This window comes from Crotalus tigris, unplaced genomic scaffold (assembly GCF_016545835.1).
Source record: "Crotalus tigris isolate CLP2741 ecotype Arizona unplaced genomic scaffold, ASM1654583v1 scf7180000024339.11422700, whole genome shotgun sequence".
NCBI lineage: Eukaryota > Metazoa > Chordata > Lepidosauria > Squamata > Viperidae > Crotalus > Crotalus tigris.
Window position 1 is genome coordinate 2,655,999 of NW_024100509.1, and position 595 is coordinate 2,656,593.

Below are 595 nucleotides of genomic sequence, written 5' to 3' on the forward strand. Positions count from 1 at the left end.
AATGTACTTCCTTGTCTACAGACTGAGTCATCCCAGAAGGGCTAATTCAGCTGAAATAATAATAATTATTATTATTATTACTATTATTAATAATAGTAAAGTTGGAAGGGACCTTGGAGGTCATCTAGTCCAACCCCCTGCTCAGGCTGGAAACCCTATACCATTTGGGACAAATGTCCAGTCTCTTCTTAAAAACTTCCAGTGTTGGAGCATTCACCACTTCTGGAGGCAGGTTGTTCCACTGGTTAATTTTCTAATTGTCAGGAAGTTTCTCCTTAGTTCTAGGTTGCTTCTCACTTTGATTAGTTTCCACCCGTTGCTTCTTGTCCTGCCTTCAGGTGCTTTGTAAATGTTATACTGCGTACCAAAACAACTTACTATTATTTTTAAGTAAGTTTAATTAGGACCTGTAAGTTGCCCCTTTGCTGCTGCCCTCAGGTTACCCATGCCTAAATACCATATGAATCAGGTGTGTCCAACTACAGCCCACAGGCTGTATGTGGCCCTGGACAGCTAGTAATGCAGCTCTACAAGATTGTAAACTTTTAACGTTATCTGTTAAAATACAGAATAAAAGAGTTGAAAGGGACTTTGG